Genomic DNA, 16,501 nt, shown 5'->3' with positions numbered 1-16,501 from the left:
GACACCAAATTGTCAGTGCATTTCTAAGATACATTAGTCTGTGCAAAAATCAGCATTTAAGCTTGTAAATGGGGGAACTGAACACACAAATGAGAAGTGAGGTACATCAATGGATGATTGCCTATATTTCACTGGCCTTCTTGAGAGTTTTGAGGCCACTCTAGTGAGAAATAGGGAATTTATCGATTTGTCTCTGTGAATGTGGGATTCATTCCAGAGAAGGTGAGTTTCCTTGTTTTTTTAAGAGAATCACTAGCAGGATAAGAGCAGTTTGGGGGAGTGAAATAAAGTATCCATTCGCATGGGTGTGAGAGATCCATGAGGGTGAGTTGGAGAGTGCGGGAAAATTTTGTGGGTTTTCAAGAAGCTTAGGGCAGGTAGTGTTTTTCAGTCCTGCTCTGAAGGTCTTCATTTGGGTATGTAGCTGGGGCAGCTGCTTCCCTTCAATAGATACCTTTCAGTAGGTAAGAAGCTTGAGTGATATTATGGCTCAGTAGACTTAGTGTGGGGTTGAGTTGTAGGGGCTTAATGTCTTTTGGACCTGGTCATGGCATTTAGGGAAGAGACCCCTTGGAAGACATGGGCCACTAATGTGAAATTTATTATATCCACATTACTGGCCATGCCAGATAATTTTCTCAGGAATGCAGGGTGTCAATGACCTTGCTCATATTAAAAGTGTTGAATACAAAGTCAATGACTATAATGTCATCACCATTCACGTGTGATTAAGGATGAGGGCTCTGAGTTCTCATGCATGACAGACACACAGTTAGATAACACTATAGGTTCAGTAATGGCTCCGTTGGGCATTCAGTTCAACATAAACCAAATAAATGTCACAAAGGTGATGCGGCTGTTTTGTATAATCTGATTTTAAATGCAGGAAGTCTCCCACCCTAAATCTGGATCTGATATGTTGCCCTCGTATATGAATCAAAGAGTGGGGATTAATTGCTGTCCAGATTGCACAGTCTACTCAATAGAGGCCTGGTTTGAGTTGAGAGATTCTTCTCGATGGTAGCAAATTTGTGCTTGATGGGAATAGATATGGAATCTTCTCTACTTGAGTTTCAGCATGTGTCACTCACTAAGGTACTGCAGATGCAGGGAGAACTGTAGGCTATGACCTGTGAGTTAGATCGGTATCCCTTATAATGGAAAATGTGGGATTCGGAGACCGTCATTGGAGTGGATTGACCACATCTCCCTTTGGCGTGACAAAGTGCCAGTCTCTGTTAAAGAAGCGATTATTAGAGCCTGGGTCAACAAACCATCTCTAGACCCTGAAGTCTCTCCAGCTATCATCCTGTCATGAATTTTCCATTGTGGGGTAGATCATTGAGACGGTTGTGGTCAAAACAGCTTTTGCAGCCTCTGAAGTTCTTAGAGCTTCCTAATTCCAGTAAGTTTGCATTTAGCCTTGGCCAAAGCAGGGAGACTATGCTGGTAGTATTGTTAGATCACCTCATTTACAGTTTCTAGCAAAGTCCATCTTGAGAGGCTCCATAGCTTTCTTTCTGAGATCTCAGTTGGTTCTTTGTTGTAATTGCTTCCTCTGTTTGTTGTATTTTCCTCAGTATTTTTTCTAACTCCTTATTTTGAACTGCTGTTTATTTTTCTATTATTTCTAATCTCTTTTCTGTTCTCTTTTGATTATTTTCCCTTGTGTTTGTTTATTTCTACTCCGTTTCCTCCCCCACTTGCTTTTTTGATTTCAGTGTTTCACCTTTAACTCTTCTAATTTGCATTTCTTTTGTTTACTTCATTACATACTTTAACTTTCTACTCTTCTCTCTGCTTTCACTCTGTTTGTAACTCTCATCCTTCCTGCATACCAAAATAAATATGCTGGGGGATTCTATTTCTTATTCCCTCAATCTCTTTCCCACACCCCTTTCCAGTATACGCTACAATCTTTCCTTCCATTTATCTCTCTGCCTCCTCACCACATTCTCTATCCATCTACCTGAGTACCCCATTTGTGACCCATTTCCCCTACAGCTTGCAATCTCTCCATTACCATTGTTTCTCACCCCTCCCACCCCACCCCCCACACAAATGCTCTCTTGCTCTTTTTCTTCTTCTTCTTGTATTTTATGGCATAGCAGACTCACATTCTGAGTCTATAACTTCCAGGTTCTGGATTTTATGATACATAGTTAGTCTCTCCTTTTCTCCAGTATTTTTTTAAATGTAATATTGCTTTCTTAACGGTGCCCCATTTCCTGGATGCTCTAACTAGGTATTTTAGTGTAAACTTTGTCACTTTTAGGTGCCTGAGTTTGTCATACAAAATCCCCCTATTAACATTACACTCTTTACACTGCCAGAGGATATGATTAACCATTTTTTTGACCTTGCATGTCTCACACAGCCCATCTTTGAGTTTATTAGTTAAGGCCAAATTACTGTTTAAACCACAGTGTCAGGAAAGTATTTGAAGTAGAGCTACCTCACTCTTTCTCTCGGGTTCTTGCAGTACATCAGCATTTTTGATTCTAAGGCAGACTTCATGAACTCTTTTCCTTCTGGTTTCTTTTATTCATACATCCTGCTACTTCTTTCTCAGTTCATTTGAAAAAGATTTTTAAATCCCTGTTTACTTAGGAGGATCTCTGTCAATTTTTTTTCACTTTTACAATGTTTTTAGCTACTTTGTCTGCCACCTCATTTCCTGCTATCCCACCATGTGCTGGGATCCATGCTATTTCAATGTTTACTCCCATCTGCGCCAATTGCTAGTAACAATATTTAATTAATTATATCATTTCTGCTATCTGAATTCCCATTTTTGATTGCCAACAGGGAATCTGACAAGATGACAATGGAGGTAGGTTGCACATCCAGTATAATGTCAATGTTAGCACTGCTAGCTCGGCCATCAAACAGTTTCAAAATTTGATAATCGAATGGATTTCTTTATTCCATGTGTTGGGACACAGAATGCTGTCCCCACTCTTCTGGTTTTCTTATCTTTAGACTCATCCATAAATATTTGGTAATATTTCCCCATTTTATCACATAGATATTGATTTGCTGTATTTAACACATTTCACTCTCCTTTCCCCCTTTTAATTTCATTATACAGTTCCACATTTATATCATGGTGGCGGGGCATGATTTTCCACCTATGATGTGCATTCCCATGGTTATATATGCTAATTTCTTATAGGTATTTCTTTTGTCTTCATGCCTTTCTCCATACTTTAATCCTATTAACATAGGTATTTGGGGGTTTTTCCCCCATGTTTTCCACTGAATTCCCAGTATTCTTCATATATTTGTTTAATGTTTCTATCTTCCCTGTTGATTTTTGTCCAAAATTAAAGGCTAATAATTTTGTTCTTAATGCTACAGGCATGTCATCAGCACCTCTCCGCATTATTCAGAAAGAGGTTGTAAGGGAGGCATCATGTGCAACGTGTAATGCCTGGGCTTGGCTGAGTCTAGCATCCTTAGGTTTGTTTTTGATGCTCAAGTAAACATTTGGCATCAGTACTCAGTGACTGGTGTTATTAATGCTCTATAAAGCATTACCCCTGCTTCCATATCAGTGCCCTAGGTGACTCTGGAAATCCTTTTAAGTATATTGAATTTACCTTTACATTTATGTACAATATTTTCCATGTGATTCTTCCATGTTAGCTTGCTATCAGATGTCACACTGAGGAATGTGTAGCTTTTAACTATACCTATTTGCTGTCCATATATAGTTTACAATATTTTTTAATTTTCCTATTAGTGAATATCATTCCTTTAGTTATGAGAATTGAAAATGTAAAGCCCCAGGATTTCCCAGTCCATGCTTTTCCTAAATGCTTCATTGATTTGCTTCTCAGCTATTCCCTGGTTTCTGTTTTGAGCCCATATGCCACAATCATCTGCGAACTTGGATATGCCTATTCCTGCACTCATCCTTGTTAGGAGATCATTTATCATTATGCTTAATAAGATAGGACTGGTGACACTCTCCTGTGGAGTGCCATTTACAATTGTATATATGCTAGGTTAGGCTTTCCCTATTCTGACCCGCAGAGTTCTTTTATTTAAGAAATCCTTTATCCACCTCTATATTCTTCCTTTCATGCCCATGGATGCTATTTTATGCAATAAGCTTTCTCTCTACAACATACCTTATGATTTTTCAATATCTAGGAAACGTATATATTCTTTATTTCTCCTACATTTTTGTGCTTCCATCTTCACTCCTACTATATGATCAGCTATACTCCTCCCCCTCCTGAGCCCACTCTGCACATTGTCTTTAAGTCTATTTCTCTCTAGTTAGGTTGTTAATCTTTCAGTCATCATTCTTTGCATGGCTTTACTCATACATGAAAGAAAGAGCAATTGGCCTGTATGCATCAGGTCTTGCTTGCAGCTAACCTGGTTTCTACACTGGGACTACAACCACATGTTTCCACTGCATTGGTAGCTCACTTTTTCCCCATCAGCATTAGCAGTCTTTTCAGATTCCCTTCACCCAGGTGTTTTAGCATTTTGTTACATATGTTATCCTTAGCTGGTGCAGAGTTTTTCCCCTTAGCTATAGCTTTTTGAAGTTCCCCCACATAGAAGTGTTCATTTAATAACTAATATCATATCCTTATCTTCATCCCACCTCTTCCAGTTCTCATGATTCTTCAAAAAATTTTTTCCTCATGTGGATTTCTGTTCTCTGATTTTCACCATTATTAACGTTGTGGAATATTTCTGCTAGGGGTTCTCTGTTTTTCTTCATAAGAGCTTTATATCCCTCAATGAGCCCTGGTGTACAATTACTCTTACCTTGTATTCCATTCATTGTCCTAATCTGCTTATATACCTGTGATGTTTTAGGATCTTTATTTATTTTCCCATAATACTTTCTCCAGCTTCCTTTTTTTGCTTTTTTAATAGTCCTTTGTGCAATTGCCTTGTTTATTTTATATTTCATTAAGTCCTCACTATTCATTGTATTGTTTACTTTCTTATATGTTTTGTTCCTTTCCTTAATTGCTTTTGTTACTGTCAAGGTTCCTCCCCCACTCTGAACTCTAGGGTACAGATGTGGGGACCTGCATGAAAAACCTCCTAAGCTCATCTTTACCAGCTTAGGTCAAAACTTCCCCAAGGTACAAAATATTCCACCCGTTGTCCTTGGACTGGCCGCTACCACCACCAAACTAATACTGGTTACTGGGGAAGAGCTGTTTGGACGCGTCCTTCCCCCCAAAATACTTCCCAAAACCTTGCACCCCACTTCCTGGACAAGGTTTGGTAAAAAGCCTCACCAATTTGCATAGGTGACCACAGACCCAAACCCTTGGATCTGAGAACAATGAAAAAGCATTCAGTTTTTTACAAGAAGACTTTTAATAAAAAATAGAAGTAAATAGAAATAAAGAAATCCCCCCTGTAAAATCAGGATGGTAGATATCTTACAGGGTAATTAGATTCAAAAACATAGAGAACCCCTCTAGGCAAAACCTTAAGTTACAAAAAAGATACACAGACAGAAATAGTTATTCTATTCAGCACAATTCTTTTCTCAGCCATTTAAAGAAATCATAATCTAACACATACCTAGCTAGATTACTTACTACAAGTTCTAAGATTCCATTCCTGGTCTATCCCCAGCAAAGACCCAGCATACAGACAGACACAGACCCTTTGTTTCTCTCCCTCCTCCCAGCTTTTGAAAGTATCTTGTCTCCTCATTGGTCATTTTGGTCAGGTGCCAGCGAGGTTACCTTTAGCTTCTTAACCCTTTACAGGTGAGAGGAGCTTTCCCCTGGCCAGGAGGGATTTCAAAGGGATTTACCCTTCCCTTTATATTTATGACACGCCCCCCCAAATCTCAGCTAGGGTGAAACACTGGCTGGGATTTCTTCCTGGAGCTCTAGGAAAAACAGAGTTAATAAGAACATGCATCTCTAAATATACTACCAAGTACATAAAGACTAACAATATTTTCCACATCTCAAGGACGATTTTAACCAGTTGATTCTGGGAAACTTTCACGGGAGAGTGCATCAGCCACTTTGTTAGAAGCTCCTCAGATGTGTTGGATGTCGAAATCAAAATCTTGGAGAGCTAAACTCCACCGAAGAAGTTTTTTGTTAGTTTCCTTGATGGTGTGAAGCCACTTCAGTGCAGCATGGTCGGTTTGCAGGTGGAAACGCCGTCCCCAAACATATGGGCGTAGCTTTTCCAGAGCATAGACAATGGCGTAACATTCTTTTTCAGTGACTGACCAGTTGCTTTCCCTCTCAGACAGTTTTTTGCTGAGAAACACTACAGGGTGGAATTCTTGATCAGGTCCTTTCTGCATTAAACTGCTCCCACACCACGCTCGGACGCATCTGTGGTTACTAGGAACGGTTTGTCAAAGTCTGGGGCCCTTAGTACAGGGTCAGACATGAGTGTCGCTTTAAGCTTGTTAAAGGCCTTCTGACACTTTTCGGTCCACTGAACAGCATTTGGCTGTTTCTTTTTGGTTAGGTCTGTCAGTGGGGCAGCAATTTGGCTCTAGTGCGGTACAAATCGTCTGTAATAACCAGCCAAGCCTAAGAAGGATTGAACCTGTTTCTTTGACTTTGGGACAGGCCACTTTTGGATAGCATCCACTTTGGCCTGTAGGGGGCTGATAGTTCCTTGACCCACCTGGTGTCCAAGGTAAGTCACTCTGTTTAGGCCTATTTGACACTTCTTAGCCTTAACAGTTAGTCCTGCCTCCCTTATGCGCTCAAGGACTTTTTGTAGATGTTCCAGGTGGTCTGCCCAGGAATCCGAAAATATGGCCACGTCGTCAAGGTAGGCGACTGCATATTCTCCTAATCCCGCTAGGAGACCATCTACAAGTCTTTGGAAAGTGGCGGGTGCATTTCACAGCCCGAAAGGGAGTACATTAAATTCATACAGCCCGAGATGTGTGATGAAGGCTGACCTTTCCTTGGCAGATTCATCTAGCGGTACCTGCCAGTACCCCTTGGTTAAGTCCAAGGTAGAGATGAACTGGGCCCGTCCCAGTTTCTCTAATAGTTCATCTGTGCGTGGCATTGGATAGTTGTCTGGGCGAGTTACAGCATTTAGCTTACGGTAGTCCACGCAAAAACGTACTTCCCCATCTGGTTTGGGAACTAGAACCACTGGAGATGCCCATGCACTTTCAGAGGGGCGGATTACACCCATCTGTAACATATCCTGGATCTCCCGTTCTATAGCAGTTTTAGCTTGAGGAGACACCCGGTAAGGTTGGACCCTAATTGGGTGAGCATTACCTGTGTCAATGGAGTGGTATGCCCGTTCAGTCAGTCCTGGGGTGGCTGAGAACGTTGGCGCGTAGCTAGTGCACAGCTCCTGGATCTGCTGTCGCTGCATATGCCCAAGGGTCATGGAGAGGTTCACCTCTTCCACACCACCAGCACATTTCCCTTCGTAATAGACACCTTCAGGCCACTCAGCGTCGTCTCCTCCCTGGGCTGTAAACTGACAAACCTTTAATTCTCTGGATCGATTAGAAGAGCTGAGAGGCGGTGGGTTGGTCCGTGCCGCCGTCCAAGCTCTCTGGAGGCTTTCATCTGCTCCCTGTTCGGTCTGGAACTGTTCCCTTGATGCTGGGGACATCAGTTCCTCATTGGATTGTGGACCTAGGCTTGGTCCCTCTGGAAGCGATATAGGGGATGGAGCTGTTTCTGTTGACTGTAAACCGCTCTCCGCTGGTGCACTATGTTGGGATTCAGGCTCCGGCTGAGCCTCTTGTGTAGGGTTATCGGCTGCTGCCAGTTCAGGTTCGGAGGAGCCCTCTGGTGTTGAGGTTGCAAGTACTGGATTCAGTGCTGACACGGGGTCTGGTGTTGGTTGTTCAGCTCGTTCCGGTTCTGGGACTGGTTCCGTCTGGGTCTCTGGGACTGGATCCACTACTGCTGTTGCAGACATTGGCCTGGGGTCCAGGTCCATCACCTCTGACTGGGTCCTGATAGAAGTTTCCGGAACAGAGCTAGGCCTCACGGCTTGTTTAGCCTGGCTGCGGGTGACCGTTCCCACCCTCTTGGCCTGCTTCACATGCTTGGCCAAGTCTTCCCCCAACAGCATGGGGATGGGATAATCATCATAGACTGCAAAAGTCCACATTCCTGACCAGCCCTTGTACTGGACAGGCAACTTGGCTGTAGGCAAATTGAAAGAGTTGGACTTGAAGGGTTGAATCGTCACTTGGATCTCTGGGTTGATTAAATTGGGGTCCACTAAGGAAACATGGATAGCTGACACTTGTGCTCCGGTGTCCCTCCACGCGGTGACCTTCTTCCCGCCCACACTCACAGTTTCCCTCCGCTCCAAGGGTATCTGGGAGGTATCTGGGCCTGTGGACCTCTGGTGTGATTCCGGTGCAATGAACTGTAATCTGTTGGGGTTCTTGGGGCAGTTGGCCTTTACATGCCCCAGCTCGTTACATTTAAAACATCGTCCAGCTGACGGGTCACTGGGGTGAGGAGGGTTGCTGGAGAACGGGGTGGTGGGACGATAAGGAGTCTGGAGGGTTCTTTGGGAGGTAGGTGGGGCTTTGGGCGGCCCCCGGTAATAGGGTGTGGTCTGGGGTGGTCCCTTCTGGTCTCCGCTCCAACTGCGACCAGTTTTCTTCTTCTCTGCCACCTCCACCCATCTGGCTCCAATCTCTCCTGCCTCAATTACAGTTTTGGGTTTCCCATCTAGGATGTATCTTTCTATTTCCTCAGGAACACCCTCTAAGAATTGTTCCATTTGCATTAGGAAGGGCAAATTTACTGGAGAGTCAACACTTGCTCCTGATATCCAGGCATCCCAATGTTTCACAATGTGGTAGGCATGTCGGGTAAATGACATGTCTGGTTTCCACCTTAGGGCTCTGAACCTCTGACGAGACTGCTCGGGTGTTATCCCCATTCTGACTCTCGTCTTGGATTTAAACAGTTCATACTTGTTCATGTGTTCTTTAGGCATTTCAGCTGCCACCTCAGCTAAGGGTCCACTGAGCTGCGGCCTCAGCTCTACCATGTATTGGTCAGTAGAGATGTTGTACCCAAGGCAGGCCCTTTCGAAGTTTTCTAAGAAGGCCTCAGTATCATCACCTGCCTTGTAGGTGGGGAACTTTCTGGGATGGGAAGTGGTACTTGGAGAAGGATTGCTAGGGTTTGTTGGGATATTCCGCTGAGCCTTTATCTTCTCCACCTCCTCCATATGCTTCCTCTCTTTTTCCTTCTCCTCCAGTTCTTTGGCCCTTGCTTCCATTTCTTTGTCCCTTGCTTCCATTTTCAGCCGCATGAGTTCTATCTGTCTTTCATGTTCCCTTTGTTTTTCCGCAGCCTGAAATCTGGCTAGTTCCAGCTTTTGTCGAGCCGTGGATTTTGTCATTCTAACCTCTCTGTTTTTAACTAACTTTACACCCAAGGTTTAGAAATAAACAAACAAAACTTGGCTGTAAAATTTTGCTGTGCTGGAATAGAATACCTATTCTCTGATAGTGATTGTCAGCCTACAGAAAAAGACAATTCCCTTGTCTCTGCTCTGGGCCCAAATCAAAGCAAAAAACCTCCAACTACTTGGAAACCTGCTTACCAGCACCCAAAGGAAAAAAAAAATTCCTTTTCAAACCTGTGCTCCTTGTAAAACAAAAAAATCAAAATCCTAAAAAAAAACCCTGCCACTTTTGTCTCCAGGCAAATGGGTAGAACACACACCCCCTATTTACTTTTAGGAAGAAAAGAAAAAAAAAAAACTCTGGGTTGGAAGACTGTGAATTTCCCTGCAGGAGTTAAGTACCCTGTCTCCAGGCAAAGAAAACCTGCAATTCACAAAGATAATCCCCTTTTGTCTCTGCTTGGCCACAAAGCAGAGAAAAACCAAGCTGCTTTCAGTTTCAGCTGCTTTCTGGACTTCCTTTCCAAAGGAAAAAAAATTTCCTTTTTAAAATCTGTATTTCTAGTTCAAAAAATCTCAACTGGATCTCAAAATGATTTCAGGTTAATCCCACCACTATGCCACCATGTCAAGGTTCCTCCCCCACTCTGAACTCTAGGGTACAGATGTGGGGACCTGCATGAAAAACCTCCTAAGCTTATCTTTACCAGCTTAGGTCAAAACTTCCCCAAGGTAAAAAATATTCCACCCGTTGTCCTTGGACTGGCCGCTACCACCACCAAACTAATACTGGTTACTGGGGAAGAGCTGTTTGGATGCGTCCTTCCCCCCAAAATACTTCCCAAAACCTTGCACCCCACTTCCTGGACAAGGTTTGGTAAAAAGCCTCACCAATTTGCATAGGTGACCACAGACCCAAACCCTTGGATCTGAGAACAATGAAAAAGCATTCAGTTTTTTACAAGAAGACTTTTAATAAAAAATAGAAGTAAATAGAAATAAAGAAATCCCCCCTGTAAAATCAGGATGGTAGATATCTTACAGGGTAATTAGATTCAAAAACATAGAGAACCCCTCTAGGCAAAACCTTAAGTTACAAAAAAGATACACAGACAGAAATAGTTATTCTATTCAGCACAATTCTTTTCTCAGCCATTTAAAGAAATCATAATCTAACACATACCTAGCTAGATTACTTACTACAAGTTCTAAGATTCCATTCCTGGTCTATCCCCAGCAAAGACCCAGCATACAGACAGACACAGACCCTTTGTTTCTCTCCCTCCTCCCAGCTTTTGAAAGTATCTTGTCTCCTCATTGGTCATTTTGGTCAGGTGCCAGCGAGGTTACCTTTAGCTTCTTAACCCTTTACAGGTGAGAGGAGCTTTCCCCTGGCCAGGAGGGATTTCAAAGGGGTTTACCCTTCCCTTTATATTTATGACAGTTACACTCCTCATTCCACCATGGTACTTGTGTTCTACCTTTAGGGTGACCAGATAGTTATACCTAAGATAACTTTGCTGCCATCATGGTTCCCTTAGTTATATTACTACTAAGGGTATGTCTACACTATGAAATTAGGTTGATTTTATCAAAGTCGATTTTTAGAAATCGATTTTATACAGTCCATTGTGTATGTCCCCACTAAGCGCATTAAGTTGGCAGAGTGTGTCCTCAATACCGTGGCTAGCATCGACTTACGGAGCGGTGCACTGTGGGTAGCTATCCCACAGTTCCCGCAGTCTCCGCTGCTCATTGGAGTTCTGAGTTAAGTTCCCAATGCCTAATGGGACAAAAACTTTGTCAAGGGTGGTTTTGGGTATATATCGTCAGTCACCCCTCCCCCTTCCCCTCCCTCTGTGAAAGCAATGGGAGACAATTGTTTCACGCCTTTTTTCCCAGGTTACCCATGCAGACGCCATACCATGGCAAGCATGGAGCCTGCTCAGCTCACCGCTGCTGTTGTGAGCATTGTAAACACGTCATGCATTATCCTAGAGTATGTGCAGAACCGACCTAAGAGACGCCAGCACGAGGCCGATTGTGATGAGGAGATGGATGCAGACATTCCTGAAACACGGGCTCTGGCAATTGGGACATCATGGTGGCAGTGGGGCTGGTTGATACAGTGGAACGCTGATTCTGGGTCCAGCAAACAAGCACAGACTAGTGGGACCGCATAGTGTTGCAGGTATGGGATGATTCACAGTGGCTGCAAAACTTTTGCATGCGTAAGGCCACTTTCCTTGAACTTTGTGTTGCTTTCCCCCACCCTGAAGCGCAGGAATACCAAGATGAGAGCTGCCCTGGCAGTTGAGAAGCGAGTGGTGATAGCCCTGTGGAAGCTTGCAATACCTGACTGTTACCAGTCAGTCGGGAATCAATTTGGAGTGGGCAAGTCTACTGTGGGGACAGCTATGATCCAAGTAGCCAATGCAATCACTGACATTCTGCTATCAAGGGTAGTGACTCTGGGAAATATGCAGGTCATACTAGATGGCTTTGTTGCAATGGGGTTCCCTAACTGTGGTGGGGCTATAGACAGAACACATATCCCTATCTTGGCACCAGACCACCTTGCCAACCAGTATGTAAACTGCAAGGGGTACTTCTCAATGGTGCTGCAAGCACTGGTGGATCACAAGGGACGTTTCACCGACATCAATGTGGGATGGTCGGGAAAGATGCATGACACTCGCATCTTCAGGAACTCCGGGCTGTTCGAGCAGTTGCAAGAAGGGACTTACTTCCCAGACCAGAAAATTACCATTGGCGATGTTGAAATGCCAAAAGTTATCCTTGGGGACACAGCCTACCCCTTGATTCCATGGCTCATGAAGCTGTACACAGGCAGCCTGGACGGTAGTAAGGAGCAGTTCAAGGAGGAGGCTGAGCAAGTGCAGAATGGTGGTAGAATGTGCCTTTGGATGTTTAAAAGCTTGCTGGCGCTGTTTGCTGACTAGGTTAGACCTCAGCGCAACCAACATTCCCATTGTAATTGCTGCTTGCTGTGTGCTCCATAATATCTGTGAGAGTAAGGGGGAGATGTTTATGGCAGGGTGGGAGGTTGAGGAAAATTGCCTGGCAGCCAATTTTGAGCAGCCAGACACCTGGGCGATTAGAAGAGCACAGCTAGGCGTGCTGCTCATCAGAGAGGCTTTGAACACCAGTTTCATGACTGGTCAGGTGACGGTGTGTCATAAATATAAAGGGAAGGGTAAACCCCTTTAAAATCCCTCCTGGCCAGAAGAAAAATCCTCTCACCTGTAAAAGGTTAAGAAGCTAAAGGTAACCTCTCTGGCACCTGACCAAAATGACCAATGAGGAGACAAGATACTTTCAAAAGCTGGGAGGAGGGAGAGAAACAAAGGGTCTGTGTCTGTCTGTATGCTGCTTTTGCCAGGGACAGAACAGGAATGGAGTCTTAGAACTTTTAGTAAGTAGTCTAGCTAGGTATGTGTTAGATTATGATTTCTTTAAATGGCTGAGAAAAGAACTGTGCTGAATAGAATGGCTATCCCTGTCTGTGTGTCTTTTTTGTAACTTAAGGTGTTGCCTAGAGGGATTCTCTATGTTTTGAATCTAATTACCCTGTAAGGTATCTACCATCCTGATTTTACAGGGGTGATTCCTTTACTTCTATTAAAAGTCTTCTTGTAAGAAAACTGAATGCTTTTTCATTGTTCTAAGATCCAAGGGTTTGGGTCTGTGGTCACCTATGCAAATTGGTGAGGATTTTTACCAAGCCTTCCCTAGGAAGTGGGGTGCAAGGGTTGGGAGGATTTTGGGGGGGAAAGACGTGTCCAAACTACGTTTCCCAGTAAACCCAGTTAAAGTTTGGTGGTGGCAGTGGAAATTCCAAGGGCAAAGGGTAAAATTAATTTGTACCTTGGGGAAGTTTTAACCTAAGCTGATAAAAGTAAGCTTAGGAGGTTTTCATGCAGGTCCCCACATCTGTACCCTAGAGTTCAGAGTGGGGGAGGAACCTTGACATGGTGTGACAGCTGTGTGTGTTTCTTCTTGCTGCAAACCCGCCCCTTTGTTGATTTTAATTCCCTGTAAACCAACCACCCTCCCCCTTCGATCACAGCTGGCAAAGTAAATATAGTTTTGAAACCATGCATTCTTTCTTTATTCATTTAAAAAAAAAGTGAGATCACTGACAAGGTAGCCCGGGTGGGGTGGGGTGCGGGAGGAGGGAAGGACAAGGCCACATTGCATATTGTAGCCACACTACAAATCAAAACTGTTTGAATGACAGCCTTCTGTTGCTTGGGCCATCCTCTGGAATGGAGTGGCTGGGTGCCTGGAGCCTCCCCTCGCCCCCCCCCTTCATTCTTTGGCGTCTGGGTGAGGGGAACTTGGGGAGGAGGGCAGGCGGTTATACAGTGGATGCAGTGGGGGTCTGTGCTCTTGTTGGCTTTCCTGCAGCTCCAACAGATGCTTCATCATGTCCATTTGCTCCCCCCATTAGCCTCAGCATCACCTCTAGCCGCTGCTCTTCGCGCTTACTTAATTCTTTCCTGGCCTCTGCCACTGAATGCCTCCATGCATTCAGCTGTGCCCTATCAGTGCAGGAGGACTGCATGAGCTCAGAAAACATGTCATTGCGAGTGTGGTGTTTTTCGCCTTCTAAGCCACGATAACCTCAGGGACGGAGATGATAGGGGGAGCATAGAAACATTTGCATCTTGGGGGAGATAAAAAGGGAGAATAAAATTTAAGATACATTTCTGAGAACAAAAGGGAGGCTCTTTCACAGTGAATCAAGCAATTCACAGGAGACAGCACATGTACTTTAGGTACAAGGTCACATTTTGCCTTTTATATTGTGCGCCTGCCAGTATGGTGACACATCACACATGCCTGGGCAACAGAATTTGGTTTCCAGGCAGCCATGGTAAGCCTTTTGGTATGCAGGGTTGGCTTATTCCGCCTTCATAACCTGTGGGAATGGTTTCAAACTGCAGTGCCCTCCTTTCCCATAGCAAGTAATGCTGGTTGGGTTTCACATTTAAAAGAAGGGGCTGCGGTTTTTGGGTGGACATGCAGCACACACCTCCTCCTGCCCCACCGCATGGCTATTCTCCGGGATGATCCCTTTTAGCCAAGCACAAACAACCCAGCATGAATGGGGTCCTTTTACTGTTCCCTTACAAAAATTCCCCTATCTCAACCAGGTGACCATGAATGATATCACTCTTCTGAGGCTAACACAGAAAGATAAAGACCGAATGTTGCTTGAATGTGACCAAAACCCAGGACCATTCGCTGCCATGCTTTGTGCTGCAATGATTCCAGACTACTTGCTACTGGCTTGGTGTGGTAAAGTGTCCTACTGTGGAGGATGAAATAAGGCAGCCCTCCCCGGAAACCTTCTGCAAAGGCTTTCAGAGTACCTCCAGGAGAGCTTCATGGACATGTCCCTGGAGGATTCCTGCTCCATACCCAGACAAGTTAACAGACTTTTCCAGTAGCTGTACTGGCCGTGAATGCATCCCAATTCTTCAGGGCAAATCAAACATTAAACACTATTGCTTTTAAACCCTGTACTGTAGTTACAAATGTGCACTCACCAGAGGTGCCTTCTCCGGCTTCAGGGTTGGGGATGAAAAGGTCCTGGATGCTGGGGAGAACGGATTCACCGCTTGCCTGCTGCACATTCTCCTCCTCCTCCTCTTCCTCATCCACAAAATGCTCCTCCCTGTTGCGTGAGACTCCCCCTTTGCAGGTGTCCATGGACAGTGGTGTAGTAGTGGTAGGGTCCCCCCCCCCAGAATGCTATGCAACTGATCATAGAAGTGGCATGTATAGGGCTCTGACCCGGAGTGACCGTTTGCCTCCTTTGTCTTTTGGTAGGCTTGCCTGAGCTCCTTAACTTTCACACGGCACTGCTGTGTGTCCCTGTTGTAGCCTCTCTCCACCATGCCCTATGCGATTTTGGCATATATATTAGCATTTCTTCTTTTTGATTGGAGTTCAGCCTGCACAAATTCTTCTCCCCGTACAGCAATCAGATCCAGTGTCTTCCTTTCAGTCCATGTTCTCAAAGATGAAAATTTATTTTGAGTTGGAATCTCAATAGCGTTTTACTTTACATTTAGTTTCTTCACCTCAATTTCAAGATACATTTACGTTTTTCTTAACTATAAAGAAAGGTTTTTCCTCACTCCCAGTTCATATTTCTCCATTTTGCCTATAGATGCTATATCCTGGGATTCTGAAATCTAGTTTTTCTATTAAACCTGTTTCTCGTATGCAAATATTATCAGGTTTATTAGCCTTATCGAGGATATTTTTATTTAGTTCCTGTCCATGTGCTATTAGGCTATGTGCATTACAACAATAAATAGTACCATTTTATTTATCTTTTACTATTTCCTTCTCTTAAAAAAGCAAGGAGTCACTCTACTGATAAATTACTAACACATAGGTACTTTTCTGCTGCTTTAACTATAATTTTCATTTTCTCTTTTTCCCTGTCTGTGATGTGCAGTTTATTACCTCAGTCATAAAAGCTATAAACCTCTCTTTGTCTACACATAATATGTCTTCTCCTATTTTCCCCTGTATCACTCATATCCTTTGATTTATTCTATTGTGTTTATCTCTTTCTCCTTACTGAGTTTCCTTTCCTCTTCCCCGTTTGGTCTTAGATGCATCTTATTAGCTTGCACACATGCTATGCTATTTGTAATTTTTGTATCTCTCTTGATTGCTTTGCTGCCATAGAACCACCGTATGCTGCACTATGCTTTCTTGAACCACAGTTGCTTCCTTCCACAAAATTGTCATAGGAGTGCTCCCCTCCAGATTTACTGCATCTAATTTTCCCTTTACATATATTTGCCACATGTCCAAACATTTGACATCTGTAGCACCTCACCAAGGCTGGAATATATGGTTTGGTTTAAAAAATGTGGTATCCTATTGTTACCCTATCTGGAAGAATTTCTCTTTCAAATGCAACAAGCACAGCTGTTTGATGGCTTTCTTTCCCCTGCTCTCTCTTGCTAATGAGCGGCTTATCATCCCCTATGCTTTACTTCATCTTCTGTCATTTCGATTGGCACCCCATTTATAAACTCCTCTTGTCTCCATCAGATACTTAAGCAGTTGG

The 16,501-nt window shown here is 43.7% G+C and overlaps 1 protein-coding gene across 1 annotated transcript in view; it reads left to right on the top strand.

The window, feature by feature from the left end:
* Positions 1-16,501, top strand: part of SPON1 (spondin 1) — a 331,470-nt gene that overhangs the window by 100,213 nt on the left and 214,756 nt on the right. The window lies entirely within an intron of this gene.

Source organism: Caretta caretta, chromosome 6 (assembly GCF_965140235.1).
Source record: "Caretta caretta isolate rCarCar2 chromosome 6, rCarCar1.hap1, whole genome shotgun sequence".
In the NCBI taxonomy this organism is placed as follows: Eukaryota; Metazoa; Chordata; order Testudines; family Cheloniidae; genus Caretta; species Caretta caretta.
The sequence above is the reverse complement of the archived record's forward strand: the minus strand, read 5'-3'. Positions and strand labels throughout refer to the sequence as shown.